General features: G+C 37.3%; 1 pseudogene; it reads left to right on the top strand.

Moving 5' to 3' along the window:
* The first annotated feature begins 1,285 nt into the window (after window positions 1-1,285).
* On the top strand, window positions 1,286-4,201 carry LOC149190600 (receptor-like protein kinase THESEUS 1 pseudogene; annotated as a pseudogene).
* The last annotated feature ends 11,799 nt before the right edge of the window (window positions 4,202-16,000 follow it).

Here is a 16,000-nt window from a genome sequence, read left to right as displayed (position 1 = left end):
AAAATAATAAAATCTATATATCCAGATAATCAAGAGCATATCGTTGTTAAACGCACCGACAACAAACCATTAAAAAAATAGCACTAGGCTCACTTTTTCTAACATGAAAAACATAATGATGAGGGGAGGAGGTGGAAGGGGAACATGAGAACCCAATCTCGTATTTGCATTTTAAGTCAAACTATTTTGTACTTTGCTTTTACAAATAGTAACCCATTTACAAGAAAAGAAAGACGAAAGCCCCGGTGCATAACGAGTGAAATGCAGGGAAGTTCGAAGAAAAGTAAAGTCAAAACGCGGTGATGGAAAAGCTTGGTATAGGTGGATCGACGCGGTAGAGCATCTCGTGCTTTTCATGTGAGATTACCATTTCATATTTTTTCGCCACCGTTATAGGTGAAAAGGGGAAGGTGAATTTTAAGTTGTTGCTGTGTTGAGGTGGGTTTTTTTGTCTTATAAATAAAAACATTTTATATATTAATTTGGTGTTTGATTGATTATGATTTTAAAATTAGATAATAATAATAACATGTTTTTGTCTATTTATATACCATATTTTTATTTATGAGAAATTAAATAAAGTCGACCGACCAAGTTTTGACCTGTTGGGAGTGATGGTAGTGTGGATGCATCACCTCCTCTGCCATCAACATCAACAGAAAGGGCTAAATAAAATTCAATTGGGGAGAATGCTTTCTATGAATGATTATGTGATGGTCATTCGAATCAGAGTTGGAATTTCAAAATAGATTCATTAGTTAAATTTGTTTTTTCACACTTTTGACTTATTTTTATAATTTCAGGGGGAGTTGTCTATAATGCGACTTTTTGAAGATTCCGGTGATGGAATCCGGTGAAGAAATTGAGGTCAAATCTTGATTTCTTGCAGTTAAAATGGTTTTTTAACTGCATATTTGGATTCAACACCCTGAAAAACCCCTGGGACGCTTTCATTGTGCAGAAACTAGCTATCAAACTTGCGATTCCAATAATTCTTGCCGGATTTCGACCGGAAAAATCCGCCGGAAAGGCTTTCAAAAAGTCGCCTTATAGACAACTCCATTTCAGGGGTTTAAAAAAAAAAATAATTTATTTAACCAAAAAATTCACGAAAATTTAAAAAAAAAATTTAAGCAAATCACACTGTGACGAGCTAACAATTTACCCTTCCAATTCCATCCCTGATAGCGATATGATGCATATGTGACATGGGTGCGTTCACCGAGGAAATGCCAGCTCCCAGAAACAGTTATTGGTATCCTAAAAATCCTATAAGGCTACAGAACAAGCCAAGTTACCATGGACACGCTATCAGAACCCATCAAAATTCCGTTTGTTTTTTGGAAGACAAACAGTTCAGATATCAGCAAAACTCCGGTTGGGTTTTGGAAGACAAACAGATCAGAAATCAGCAAAACAATTACAAAATCGATGTGGGTTTTCGGCCATCTACCAGCCAACACCCTTTTCTCTTCACTTGCTACACACTAGCCAGTTCCCCACACAACCCCATTGAACCAGCAGAAGAAATGGCCGGGTCACTACATTTTGATTTCTGCTTCATCCTCTGCATCTCCATTGCTCATTGCGGGGCTGCCTTCACACCTGCAGACAACTACTTAATCGACTGCGGAGCCACAAATGCTGTCAATTTGGACGATGGTCGCAGGTTCGAAACCGAAGGAGAATCATCCTCCTTTCTAACGACTTCTTTCGGTGGCCAGGCGATCACAGTCTCCACATCCAATGCCACAGTCCCATCGGCTCTCTATATGACCGCCCAGGTGTTCATCGAACGGGCGTTCTACAGTTTTGAAATCAAGAAGCAGGGCTGGCACTGGGTACGGATTTATCTCTATCCCGTCCCTGATAAAACCCATGATCTCAAAACTGCAGCTTTTTCTGTTACAACAGACAAGTTCGTTCTGCTCCATGAATTCACCTTCAAAGGTGGACAAATTCAGTATTTGTTTAAGGAGTATTTGATCAATGTGGATTCGGATAGATTGCTCCTGAACTTTTCTCCAGCAAATGGATCTCTGGCATTTGTCAATGCCATTGAGGTTGTCTCTATCCCTGATGGGCTAATACCAGAGAGGGCTTTGCCTATTTGGCCTCTCGAGGATCGCTATATGCCCTCCAGTTTTGCTCTGGAGACAGTTTATAGGATTAACATGGGAGGTCCCAAGATTGATCCTAAGGAAGACACTCTCTGGAGAGTTTGGGAGCCTGATCAGAAGTATTTGGAGATAAAATCCGCTGCTCAGAATGTTTCTACTAGACCCAGCTTTATCGAGTACAAAGCTGGTATTAGTGTCGAGGTTGCTCCTCCCGTGGTCTATGCAACAGCTCAGGAAATATCTGTGAATGAATCCAAACCAAATTTCAACATTTCCTGGACCTTCAGCGTGGACCCTGGTTTCACATATCTTGTTCGAATGCATTTCTGTGATATTGTAAGCAAATCTCTATGGCAGTTGCGCTTCAATGCCTATATCAATGGCAAAGCTGCATTACCGGACTTCGACATATCTAGCAAGACAGGGGGGTTGGATGTGCCTGTTTACGAAGACTTTGTTGTCAATGCTTTGGCTGAATCGAAGCTGGTTCGAATCCAAGTTGGGTCGTTAAGTAAGCGATATAATTGGGAAAATGCTAAAGCTATACTCAATGGTTTGGAAATAATGAAGATGAACAATTCTGCTGGAAGTCTGGATGGCCCTTATCCTGTTGATTACAATAATCCTATGGGGTCCAAAGGAAAGAATGGAAAGATAGTACCCATTATTGTATCAGTTGTTGGAGCCCTGGCTGCGCTGGGGCTGTTAGCAGCAGGGTCTTCTTACTATTTTTACCTCCAAAGATCGCAGTCAAAGCACTCCCCTCCTGTCTGGTTGCCTCTGCCTTCGAGGGGTAATGGCAGCTATGTTTCCTCTGCACCTTTCAGTCTGGGCCGGTTCTTTACAATTGCAGAGATAGAAGAAGCTACCAACAACTTTGATGAAAATTTGATACTTGGTGTGGGTGGTTTTGGTAAGGTTTATAATGGTGAGCTTGAAGATGGGACCAAAGTTGCAGTTAAACGAGGCAATCCAACATCAGGGCAAGGTCTTGCAGAATTCCAAACAGAAATTGAGATTTTATCTAAACTTCAACACCGCCATCTTGTTTCTCTGATTGGATACTGCGAGGAGCGTTGTGAAACAATTCTGGTCTATGAACACATGGCCAATGGGTCTCTGAGGAGTCACTTGTATGGCACAGATCTTCCACCTCTGTCCTGGAAACAGAGGCTTGAAATATGTATAGGGGCTGCAAGAGGCCTCCACTACCTTCACACTGGAACAGCCCAGGGAATTATTCACCGTGATGTGAAGACAACAAATATTTTGCTTGATGAAAATCTTGTCACTAAGGTAGCAGATTTTGGTCTGTCAAAAACTGGACCTACACTGGACCAGACACATGTGAGCACTGCAGTGAAAGGAAGTTTTGGCTACCTTGATCCTGAGTATTTCAGGAGGCAGCACCTCACTGAGAAGTCTGATGTGTATTCATTTGGGGTAGTGCTATTGGAGGTATTGTGTGCAAGGCCTGCAGTCAATCCTGCACTTCCGAGAGAGCAAGTCAATATTGCAGAGTGGGCACTGCATTGTCTAAAAGGAGGACTGCTTGATCAGATCATTGATCCTCATCTTGTGGGTACAGTGAATGATGCCTCTCTGCAAAAGTTTGGAGAGACAGCAGAGAAGTGTTTGGCAGAGCAAGGTACTGATAGGCCTGCTATGGGTGATGTGCTATGGAACCTGGAGTATGCCTTGCAGCTTCAGGAGACTGCCATACAAAATGGTCCAGTTTACAAGAGTTCAACTTCCTCTTCACATCCCCTAGCAGAAACTTTTGATAACGGTATTTCGACAGGGTCTGGTGAAAGGCGAAGCGACCAAGGATCAGAACCTGCAACCTTCTCGCAGTGAATGAATCCTCGAGGAGGGTGAATGTACAGTGAATTCGTTTAAGAGTTTGTTGAACGTAGGTTGTTTTTTGTTTTCCGAGGGTTAGCATTTCAAAACCAGACAGTCCGTTGAAAACCAGATAGCCTGTCAAATCTGTTTGAACAACCACTGTTATTTATTTGTAGTTATCATAAAAATATATTGATGATTAATAAATTTTTAATATATAGGTTATTTATAAAAAAAAAAAATTGAGAGATGTTTTTATTCTTGTTTGTAAAATTTCATTTTTGATTTATTCGATAGGGTTAGTTTTAAATAGGTAGATTGGTGTGATCTATTTTGGAGCAGGCATTTTAAAAATTCTATTTAAAAAAAATTAAAAAAGTAGGGATGGTTTAGAGTTAATAATGTAAGAATATTTTTCATTTTACATACCATTTAACTAATTAAATTAAAGGTTTTCAAATTATTTTTCCATCTTAAAATTGTTACGAAGTAAATGTAATTTTATTTTAAATTAATTAATTAAAAAAAATTAAATATAACTTAAATATATATACATTTAAAAAAAACATATTAATAATTTTATTTTATGAAGATTTATTCAAATAAGCTTTGTTACATTACTATGGGTCAATAACATGTTTATTAATACCAAGTGTCCAAAAAATATAATACATTTTATATGACACTTGTTTATATGATATTTTTTGGTGCAGTCTAACTTATAGACGAAATGACATTTTTTCAAAATATTTTTGAGGTTAATTTTAATCAAAATCTTACAGAGATTTTTAAAAACTTGAGCGTAAGTTGTTTAATATGTAGAATTCTAGTGCCTTAGGGGTTTTTCAGGGCGTTGAATCCATTTATGCATTCAAAAAAACATATTTTGATTGAGATTGTATAAGGTGAAAACGTCATTTCGTTTATAAGTTAGACTACACATTTTTTTTAATTAATCAATTTAATGAAAAGAACAAAAAAGACATCACTACTTTGGAGATAAATCTCACTCTTTGATTTGTCAATACTACTAAGAAGATTTTAGAATCAACAAAAAAAAATCACAATTTTGATTAAGATTATATTCAATGAAAAGGTTATTTCATCTATAAGAACAAAAAAGACATCACTACTTCGGAGAAAAATGATTGGTAAAAGCTCTTTCAGAATAATCACATAAAATTTAAAATTTTTCTATCGTCAACATTTGGAACCCTTTATTAGGATTCATCATCACCCTTTATTGGGGTTCATAGTTAGAACAAGTATGGAGGCCCTGAGCTAGTCAACATTTGGAACCCTTTATTAGGATTCATCATCACCCTTTATTGGGGTTCATAGTTAGAACAAGTATGGAGGCCCTGAGCTAACAACAAAAATAACTAGTGTTTAGATGTTCCAGACAATTCCAATACTAAAACATTGGAGAGTCAAAACAATAAAAAAAAAAAAGAAATCCCAAATTAATTAGAAATCAATATGGACTTCAAAAAGTATATAAAATGAAGTGTTAGGAACTACTAATAAAACAATATTAAAATATTTTGAAAACCTTATTCTAAAATAAATTTGTGTATTCACATAATTAAATAACACTTAATTATTTTAGTTAAATGACACTTAATTGTTTTAATAGCTATCAACATTTTTCAACCATTTAATTTATATAACTATATTAATTTATATTTCATATTACTTCCACAATTACCTTTACTCTCTTTCTCATGCTAATCTAATTTTTTTCTCTAATAAAATTAGTGAAATTGCAAACGGTAAGATTATTTAAACGTTTGATAAATCTAAATGGTTTTGTAGGTTGTTATTATATTTAAATTTAAATATTTAATTAATAATAATATACAATTTTTAAATTTATTGCTAATTTTATTTAAATAATTTTTTTATCAACTATGATATTATTAAAAATGGGTGATATAAAGCATTTTAATTATTATTTATATGTAATATTGAGTGAGTTTTGTGAAGAGATTAAGGGTGTTTGAGGGTTTTTATAGCAAGCAAACTAGTCTTGTAGTGTAATGGCGAGTCTTGGGATCCTACACCTCTGCTTACCCACTAGTCCCAAAGATTGAGACCTTCAGCAATCTTGTAGCTAATGGGCCAAAATACCAAAAGGCAAAGTTGACCAAGTTTGTCAAAAAGTTGGAGGAGATTCAAAAAATGGAGGTCTTTTCCACCCAAGCCATATCGAGCACAATGTTGCTAATTAAGTGTGTCATAGTTGGGAAATTCATGGGGATCTGGTCCTCCTCACATTGAATAAGGATTTGGGTGAAGAAAAATTGGAGGCCAACGATCAAAGGTGTTGTTTCGTCTTCATTATGTGGGAAGGGTTTCTTCACCTTCTTCTTCGCAAGCAAGGTGGATCAAGATCTGATATTTCACAATGGACCGTATTTTATGAGTGTCTAGGGGTTATATCTAGATCGTTAGGGTCTAGACTTTAACTCCGAGAGTGATGTTCCATTGGCGGTGCCAATTTGGTGGAGCTCCCATTTCTCCCCCTACAGTATTGGAACTATAACACATTTAAAGTATTGGAAATGCCTTATACAAATATATAAATCGAGCAAGGCTACCAGAAGGGATTTTTTCTTATGTGCGGATCTTTTGGAAGTGGATATGGATAAGGAGCTTCCTGCAACAATCAATTTGAATATGGATAACTGGTCTCACATCAAGAAGTGGGTTATGACCAGTGTCCATTCAAATGTAAAGTGTGCCATGATTGAATCAGGTGAAAATGTTCATGCAAGCAACATATTATATGTACCGGGTTTGAAAAAGAATTTGGTTTCCATTTCATGTTTGGAAGATAAAGGTGATAGAGTAGGATTTTTTGTTGGCAAAGGCCCACTCATTGAAGGCTATAGGCGCCTACTTTCTTTCGTTAGATGCAAGAAAAATATCTCCTTTAATAATTGAGTTCTTGTATGGCCAAAGGGCTCTAGTATAGATTCTTCTAGAGTTATTGGAATTCATGATAGAAGCTTGTATAAAATCTTGAAACTACATGCTCAAGAATTTGTACATAATGATATTAATCCATGCGAGCTATCACATAGAAGATACGCTCACCTTCACTATAGAGCTTTGCCTACCTTAAAAAAATGGTTTAAGGTGTTCCAGAATTGCAAGTGTAGCATGAAGAAGTTTGTAAAGGTTGTGCACTTGGAAAGAATGTCAAGAAGCCTTTTCTAAGCAACGAAAGTAGGTACAAGGAAATTTTAGTTCTAATCCATTATGATGCATGTGGTACAATGCCAGTGAAATCTCTTGGAGGCTCCTTGTACTATGTAACATTTATTGATGGCTTCTCTCGCAAGACATGGATTTACTTCAAGAAGACAAAGGACAGAGTCTTTGACAAGTTTAAGGAATTCAAGGCTAAAGTGGAGAACTTGAAGGGAAAGAGGATCAAGATATTGAGATCTGATAATGGAGGAGAACATACTTCCAAGGAGCTTGTTTCCTTTTGTAAAGAAGCTAGGATTAAGAGGGAGTTGGTAGTCCCTTATAATCTACAACAAAATGGAGTTGTTGAAAGAAATAATAGAACCATTGAAGACTATGTTAAGGAAATGATGCATGATCAAGACTTTCCTATGTTTATGTGGAATGAAGCATCTATGGTAGATGCCTACATTCAAAATAGGAGTCCTCATAGAATTCTAGAAAATAATACCCTTGAAGAAGCATTCATTGGACAGAAACCACAGGTTGGTCATTTGAGAATATTTGGTTGTATTGTTTATATCCATGTACCTAAAGATAAGAGAAGGAAGTTAACTTAGAGCCTTCAAGGAAGAAAGGAATATTCATTGGATACATTGAGTCATCAAAGGCCTATAGAATCTATGTTCGAGGACAAAGACATGTTGAAGTTGGCAGAGACATGATCTTTGATGAAAATGTTGCTTATTGGAAATCTAAACAAGTATCCATGAACTTTGATAATAACGAAGAATTTTAAGCTCCCAAAGAAGAAGCTTCAGGGCCATCCAATATTGCAGAACATCCCATAGATCATCAAGAAGAACCAGAAGGGCATAACGAACCTGTGGATCCAAATGTTGTTCCTAAAATTAAGAAGAGGCCAACTTGGCTGGGATCTACTTTGCAAGAAGTAGAAGGACATGCAAGACCACGTGGTGCCTTCTGGGAAAGAAATATACCTAAGAGTTATTATGGATATGCAACACTAATGACTAATGTTATTGATTATGAACCTTCCACCTTTGAAGAAGTGGCTAGCCAACAAATATGGAAGGATGGGATGTTAGAATAATACCAAACGATTATGAAGAACGACGTATGGGAGTTTATGCCAAGGCCTAAAAGGAAATTCGTGGTGACTACCAAATGGGTATACAACATCAAGAATGCAATCGCTAATAGACATGGGCAAAAAATTTGATTGCAGAATATGATGGAAGGGATAAAATCGGAAAAATTGTTAGAAGTTAAATGCATTTTTTTGTTTTAAATCCCAAGTGGCGTCATATATCCAACATTAGTTTCACAACGTTGAATATCCAATGAATTCCACCATTAATGCTTTTTTTCATTGGACAACACCTAATATCAGACCATTTTACTTTGAACATAGTTTCTTATATACTTGCTATGGTTTTGAAAGGTTGTAGGCCTGTTTTTAGCTTAGTTTTTGAATAAAATCATCACTGAAATTTTGTTGAGGAAAAATGTCATGTAACATTCCTCAAGGAGGAATATCATATAACTTCGACATAGTTTCTTATATACTTGCGATGGTTTTGAAAGGTTGTAGGCCTATTTTTAGGTTAGTTTTTGAAGAAAATCATCATTGAAAGTTTGGTGAGGAAAAATGTCATGTAACATTCCTCAAGGAGGCCAAGGGGACGACCTCCATTAAAATTAATTTCACTAACCCTTGTTTCATTTTGCAAAGAGACTATATAAATTTTGGAGGTTTTTCTTCTTTGGTTCAAGCCTAGAAGGCATATTTTCCTCTAAGTTGAGAGTTGTCCTCTCACTTGGTGAAAATTTTCTTGAGGATATCATTTTGGTGTTGCAGGGATTGTTGCATATTATTTGAAGTTTGGAATTGATCAATTTCGACACTACAAGGAAAAGACCTTCTAGTCGAGGCTTTTACAGAAGCCCCTATAAAAATATCCCAAAAATCCATTTGTAGCAAAGGTCACTAGCGGAGTTGGGTGGGAAGATCTTTTAGAGGACGTTTCTTTGATGGTGCATCTAAATTATGTTGAAAATGCAGTAAGAAAAATCTCATTTTGACTTTGGCTCACTTAAACTAGAGAAAATTCGAATTTCCATTTCCGCAGAAATCTTGGAGGTAGTTAATTGAGGTGACATGGTTTTTGTCACTTAGTTAACTCAGTTGATTTGAGTTGGAGGCCTTGATTTCAGATAAGCATAAGTAATTACTAATTTGTAGCAATCTAATTCAGTTAAATTGAGTTATTGCCAGCTAAACTAGTCTAACTATTGGAGGAACTAGTGGAAGGTCAGTTGTGTAAGTGTGACTTTAACCACACTTACTGATCAACCAATTAACTAATCAAATCAGTGCAAAATAATTGTTGCATGCAAAGAATTTGATTTACTATCAATTGTAGACTATTCTAATGTGTACAAGTTGTGCATGAAATTAGAGATAAACCCAGATGGATTTCACAATCAATTGAGGCTAAAATACATAAATAATAGGGGCTAATTAATGAAGGAACAACAAAAGGAAATAGGGGCTTGGAGGGTTTGAAAATTCGCTACGTGTTGGTCAGAGTCAGTTAGTCAGGAAGAGAGATAGAATATACACCTATAGGTTGTGCTCAAGATTGAGAAAGCATATGTTTTACATATCTCTATTCTTTGATTAATGCAATACAAATAGGAGGGGTTTTGAGGAGTTTCTTTCCATTATATAAATCTCTCTGCATATGTGATATTTCCTCTTACATGTTTATGATTTGTGTTCTCGATTGTGAATTGAATTCCGCAGAGCAGTAGAGTAGGTTTGAGTCTTGTAATTTAGTAAATTTCATGAGTTGTTTCAAATCTACACCATAATTTCTACATGGTCTCAGAGCAGGATTCACATTAGAGAAGAAATTTTGAAGTTGTTTATAAGGAGGATAGAATTTGCAAGATCAGTGTAGTAGAAATTCTTCAGAGCTAGAAGGATGACCTTCTATGGTGTAAGACTTGAGTATTCCCTTAAGGGAAGCTCAAATTTTGTCGCTTGGAAGGACCGCATGGAGGCAATGCTAGAAGAAAATGGATTGAAGGAATTTGTTGATAATGACATCCCAAAACCAAGATCATTTAATGCCCAAAATATAGAAAAATGGAAGTAGTGTGTAGCTAAGGCGAGGAGAATAATATTGGAGGGAGTACGAGACCACATTGTCTCCAATCTCCATGGGAAAGAAACTCCTTATGCAATGTGGAAGGAACTAGTAGATTTCTTCCAGAGTAGCAGCGACCACAAGAAACTGGCGCTCAAGGATAAACTTTGAAATATCAAGATGTAGAAGAATGAATCTATTCAGCAGTATCTAAGAAGGTTCACATAATGTCATGATGAACTTTCAGGATTTGGTGGTATAGTCTCAAATAATGATTCGGTAAGCCTAGCCCTTCTAGACCTTCCCAAGAGTTGGCATAGATACCAAGATTTGGTGAATAGGAGGGAGAAACTACCAAATTGGAAACGCTTATGGTATGATTTGGTACAGGAGGAAATAAGGCGAAATACCAGATATGGGACTTAATCCAAGGGAGAGGATGAAGAAAATTGTGCATTGTCTAGAAAGGAAAAGAAGGGAAAAGGGAAGAAATCAAAATCCAAACCAGAATCTAGTCAAGGGGGCAAGAAGAATGACTTTTCCAAAATTAAATGCTTCAATTTTCATGAATTCAGGAACTATGCCACAAAGCATCAACACAAAAGGTCAAGCAAGAAGACCTCAAGAGGAGCGGAAGGAACAACTTTGGCTTCACATTTCGTGCTCGACTTCACTCTTATCGCATGTATGGCGAGCACAATGATGGGGAGCATGTGGTACTTGGACAGTGGTGACTCGTTCCACATAATGGGGAATCGAGAAATTTTGAGTGACGTGGAGGAGAAAGATCTCCAGATGCACATCGACATGTGATATGATGGAAGTACAGTGTGAGCGGGATTGGTATAGTCAGCTTTCAGAGGGATTCAAGCCCCCCTCTCAAACTCAAGGATGTCATGTTTGTTTCAAGCCTAAAGAAAATCTCATCTTTGTTATAGTTTTGGAAGACTGTGGTTATGATGTGATCTTCAGCAAAGGGAAAGAATTCTTGAGACACATAGCCACGGGATAGGTGAAGAAAATCGAGGTTCGTGTGAAGAACCTGTATAAGCTAGATGTGGAAGATTGTGTTGCATTAAGCACGAAGGTAGAGAAGATGCAAAGTCGTAATGTCGGTGAACTTTGGCATAAAATACGTGGCCATTTGCATCATGGAGCCCTAAAGATTATGCAATAGATAACCACATGCCTCTCCAAAGGAGCACTTGAGTAGCAGGATACATGCAAAGGGTGTACCTTGGGGAAGTACACAAAAGCCACATTCCATGATCGAGATAGAAAATCGCATATAGTCCTTGAAAGGATACACTCTGATGTTTGTTGACCTTTCTCGACACCCTCCACTGCCAGGCACAAATATTATGTTATCTTTGTATATGATTTCTCACCAAAGTGTTGGATCTTCTTCATATGGAACAAAGATGAGACATTCTCCAAGTTCATTGAATTCAAGGCACTGGTTGAGAAAGAAATCAACAATACGTTAAAGGCTCTCAGCAGTGATAATGGAGGTGAGTATGCATTGAATGAGTTTAAAATTTTTTGTGCAAAAAAGGCATTCGACGAGAGTTAACAACACCCCACAACCCACAACAAAATGGGGTGGCTGAGAGGAAGAACCATAGCATTGTGGGATTAGCAAGGGAGATGTTTCATGACCAAGGCCTACCTCTACATTTGTGTGTTGAAGCATGCAACACAACAGTATATTTGCAGAACAGGAGTCCTCATTGGATTCTTGGCATGAGTACACTAGAGGAATATTTCTCGAGGAGGAAGTTGGATGTGTCACACTTTAGGATTTTGGGAGCCTTTGTTTACTTCCATGTCTCCAAAGAATCAAGGAAGAAGTTTGAACCAATAGCAGAGTTGGGCATATTTGTGGGTTACATAGAAAATCCTCACAACTACCGTGTGTACTTTACATCCCTCAGAATGATAGTTGTGTCAAGGGATGTTAATTTTGATGAGGGGAAAGCAATGAGATGCTCTCTTGAGAGGGAACTTTAGTTGCAACCAGATCAGGAGCTTTCATCTCCAAAGGAACAAAATTCGGAAGTTTTGGAGCGACCACAAATTGAGGAACATAGAGTGGAGACAACCACTCATGGAGAACCATCCAGAGAAGGTAGAGAAAGAATCAGGGAAGATGAGAGATTATTGCATGATGCTAGAGAGAATGAGGGAGCACCCACTTCATAGTGAAAGCAGAGAAGGTCACCTGATTAGTACATGGCTACATGGCTTTAATGACTGAGCTTGTGGAGACTAAGCCATCCTCTTTTGAGGAAGTAGTAGAGAAACATGTATGGGTTGATGAAATGGTGGAGGAATATGAGTCCATTGTAAAGAATAGTGTTTGGGAAGTGGTCCAAACACCCGCAGATAAATCAGTTGTGGGTTCAAGATGGATCTTCAAGGTAAATCATGTAGCCAATAGAAGCGCAGAGAAGTAGAAGGCCAAATTTGTGGCCAAGGGATTCTCCCAAGTTGAGGGAATTGACTATGAGGAGACTTTTTCTCCTGTAGCAAGGTACTCATCCATTAGATCAATCCTTGCATTGGCTACATAGATGGGGTTGAATATCCACCAGATGGATGTAAAAATAACATTCCTCAATGGAGTTATTGAGGAGAAGGCTTACATCAAGAAACTAGAAGGTTTTGAGACCTTTGATCGAGATTCACATGTGTGCATACTCAAGCGAGTGTTGTAAGGTCTCGAGAAAGCCTCATGCTTGGTACACCAAGATCGACAACTATCTCACCAGGTTGGGCTTCACCAAAAGCGAAGCACATGAAAACCTTCATCATATTTTAGTAGAAGGTCAATTGTTGATTATTGTCTTATATGTTGATGATTTTATTTTAATAGGTGATGAGAGGTTGATCAAATATTGCAAGGAGGACCTTGCAAGAGAATTTGGAATGAAGGACATGGAACTCATGCACTACTTCTCAGGTTTGGAAGTATGGAAAGGAGATGGGGAAATTTTTGTCTCTCAAGGCAAGTATGAAAATGAGATACTGAAGAAGTTCTACATGGAGAGTAGCAAACCCATGGAGACTCCTCTAGCAACTAGTTGGAGGAAAGAGGATACCACTTCAGGTGAGGAAGTGGAGACTACCATTTATCAGTAGCTTGTGGGTTCACTAATGTATATTGTGAACACACGACCAAATATGTGCTATGCAGTCAACCAACTGAGTCAAGCTATGGTGAGGCAACCAAAATTATTTTGGAAGGTAGTTAAGCATGTTTTATGGTACCTCAGAGGAACTACCCAGTTTGGACTATGGTATAGATTGACAAGAGGGCGTGAAGCTATGTGGCTTCACAGATACAGATTTTGTAGGGAGTCCATAAGACTGAAATAGTACATCAGGAGTAATTTTTAGTGTTGGGTTCGCAGTTGTTTCTTGGTATAGCAGGAAGCAAAGATCAGTGGAACTCATCTCAGCAGAAGAAGAATACATGGTTTCCAGTCAAGCAACATATGAGGCAATCTCGATGAGAAAGATTCTTGTGGGACTATTTAGTCAAATGATGGATCCAACTGTGATCTACTATCATAATCATATTTTCATCAAGATCTCTTAAAATCATGTATTTCATGATCGATCCAAGCATATATATATCTGGTATCACCATATACGGGATTATGTGCTGAGATGGGTAATGTTGTTGGAATGCATTCCAACAGAGAAACAAGATTTAGATATTTTGACAAAGGCTTTGTCAAGAGAAAAATTCAAGTTCCACAAAGGCAGGATAGGGGTGACAGATAATCCTTTTCTTGCTGAGAGGGAGTGTTGAAAATGCAGCAAGAAAATTTGACTTTAACTTTGCCTTAGTCAAACTAAAGAAAATTTGAATTTCTATTTCAGCAGAAATCTTGGAGGTAGTTAACTGAGGTGACATGGATTTTGTCACTTAGTTAACTCATTTAATTTGAGTCGGAGGCCTTGAGTTTAGATAAGAATGAGTGATTTCTACTTTGTAGCAATCTAATTCAGTTAATATGAGTTATTGTTAATTAAACTAGTTCTAACTGTTGGAGGAACTAATGGAAGGTCAGTTGTGTAAGTGTGACTTCAATCACACTCAGTGATCAACCAGTTACCTAATCAATCAACCCAAAATAATTGCTGCATGTTATGCAACCAGCTCACAAAATAGAAGAATGATATAGATCAATGACTTCAAAAGTAGCCTCTTCGGAGGGGCAACCTCCTTTACATTACACAAATGAACAATTCTTGGATGATACAAATGACAAGGCCTCCTTTCTATATATAGGAGTCTAAGGGGTCACAATATAATCGGAGACGACCTAAAATTAATAATGTAAGGGCACAACAATAACAATAGTTGGCTTCTATGAGGCATAATAATAACAATATGGGGACAACATGGGCACAACAAAAACAATAAGGGGCTACAATGAAAATGATAATAAGGGAATACACTAGTATTATAGGGACCTAACATGCCCCTCTCCTTCAAAAAATTGTTGTCCTCGATGCTTGAGTAGTTATGGATGCTTTTGTATAAAATTCTCATCCTCCCATGTGGAATCTTCAGCGGGTACATTCTTCCACTTGATGAGATACTCTGAAATTGATCGAATTCGTAGCTGTCGAGTTCTTGCTTCAATGATTTCTTCAGGTTCCAATATAATTTTTCCTTCCTCATCAAGTTTTGGCAATATTTTTTGAACTGGGAGCTTGTCAACTATAACCTTCTTTAAGCATGAAACATGGAAAACTGGGTGCACTCGGGAAGATGCAGGAAGTTCCAATTTGTATGCCATAGTACCAATCTTTTGCAACACGTTGTATGAACCATAATACTTTGGTGATAATTTGTTATCCTTCTTAGCTTGCTTGAGGGACATTTTTTTGTATGGTTGTAGTCGTAGAAATACCCAATCACCTACATCAAAACTTCTTTCGCTGCGATGTTGATCTGCTTATTGTTTCATCTATTCTGCGCCAAAGTTAGGTTATCCTTTAAGAGTTGGAGAACTTCTTGTTAATGCTCGATGTGATCTTCCAATGCTTGAACCTTACAATTTTCTCTTAAATATGATGTGATGGACAGTGGATGATATCCATAAAGTGCCATAAATGGGGTCTTTTTTGCTGCAGTATGGAAGGAAGTGTTATACCACCATTCAGCCAGAGGCAACCATTTGACCCATTATGTCTGTTTATCAGATACAAAGAAACGAAGATATCCTTCCAAACATTTGTTCACTATCTCAGTTTACCCATCAGATTGAGTATGATAAGGTTAGCTATGAGCTAACTGAGTACCCAGACACGAAAATAATTATGTCCAAAAATTTCCAATGAAAATAGGATCTCTGTCGCTTACAATAATCTTTTGGTTCCCATGTAAGTTTTGAATTTCTTCCATAAATGTAGTAGCAACTGTACTGGCTTTAAATGGATGAGATAATGCACAAAAGTGTGCATACTTGGTAATTCTATCAACTACCACCATGATGACACTATTTCCTTCGGACTTGGGTAAACCTGTGATAAAAATCCATTGAAACCTCCTCCCAACATTGAATTGAAATGGATAAAGGTTGTAATAGACCTCGGGTCTTAATTGTCTCAACTTTATTTTGTTGGCAAACCAAACATTCTGCCACA

The sequence above is a fragment of the Pinus tabuliformis genome, chromosome 3_1, assembly GCF_031772625.1.
Source record: "Pinus tabuliformis cultivar Carrire ecotype Pingquan chromosome 3_1, CPIR1, whole genome shotgun sequence".
Taxonomy (NCBI): domain Eukaryota; kingdom Viridiplantae; phylum Streptophyta; class Pinopsida; order Pinales; family Pinaceae; genus Pinus; species Pinus tabuliformis.
Note: the sequence above shows the minus strand (reverse complement) of the source record. Positions and strands in the feature narration are given on the sequence as shown.